The following is a 1093-nucleotide window of genomic DNA, read 5'->3' on the forward strand; positions in this document are numbered from 1 at the left end:
TACTAATTTGTGCTGTGCACCAACAACAACCTGTTTAAATTTCCATGCTGATTTACAACCCCATACTGTACCAGGCAAGGTTAGTGACTATTGAACATACCACCAGGACAGGGCTATCTAAAGACACATTCAGTAATGTGTTAACTATACAAAAAAGACACGGTACAGTTAAAAACAAATCTTACACAGCCTCCCATTTCAATGTGTTACTTTAAAAGGAGTGAGTTGTGTACAGGGGGGTTATATGCTTTAAAGACAAGAAAAGGAAAACTGCTAGAACCAACTTATTCATCATCGTCATCTTCTTCATATTCATCTTCATCTTCTTCCTCCTTGTCCTTTTCCTCTTCCTTCTTTTTCTTACTTTTTCAGCTTGACGACTCCCTTCTTTGCTGCATCAGGCTTTCCTTTAGCTCAATATGCGGCAATATCCTTTTTGTATTTTTCCTTCAGCTTTGCAGCCTTCTTTTCATAAGGCTGCTTGTCATCTGCAGCAGTGTTATTCCACATCTCTCTCAGTTTCTTTGCAACATCACTAATGGACAGGCCAGGATGTCCTCCTGTGATTTTGGGGTGATACTCAGAACAGAACAGGAAAAAGGCTGATGGGTGCACTGGGATTCTCGAACTTATTTTTTTCTCTCCCCTTTGCAAGGGATATGGCTTTCATTTCTCTTTCATAGCAGGTCTTGTCTGCCTTTCCCATGTCTTCAATTTTCCTTTCTCTTTAGCATGTATGGTCTTCCACCCCTCTGAGCACTTCTGAGAAAACTCTGAGGAGTTGACTGGAGCAGCTGGGTACTTCTTCCTATGCTCCTGCTGACAAGCTTGCACAAAGAATTCAGATGATGACATTTGGCCTCTCGGCTTCTTAGGACCTCCTTCAACCATGCTTAGTTATCTTTCCTCAGCAACGCACAGAGTTGCCCAGTGCCTGTCTGGCAAGTCCAGCTCTCCCTTGCCCCAGTGCTGTCTCTATGGAGCTCAATGTACTGCAATGGCTGCGACAGTGGGAACCAGACACAGCATCTGTACTTTCTCTGCTCTGTAACCAGGTACATGAATCTTTAGGTACTTGTAGAAACTTACTCAT

The 1093-nt window shown here is 43.0% G+C and overlaps 1 pseudogene; it reads right to left on the reverse strand.

Annotated features, from left to right (window-relative positions):
* Positions 1-284: 284 nt before the first annotated feature.
* LOC115899272 lies at positions 285-891 on the reverse strand (annotated as a pseudogene).
* Positions 892-1093: the final 202 nt, after the last annotated feature.

This window comes from Rhinopithecus roxellana, chromosome 8 (genome assembly GCF_007565055.1).
Source record: "Rhinopithecus roxellana isolate Shanxi Qingling chromosome 8, ASM756505v1, whole genome shotgun sequence".
Taxonomy (NCBI): domain Eukaryota; kingdom Metazoa; phylum Chordata; class Mammalia; order Primates; family Cercopithecidae; genus Rhinopithecus; species Rhinopithecus roxellana.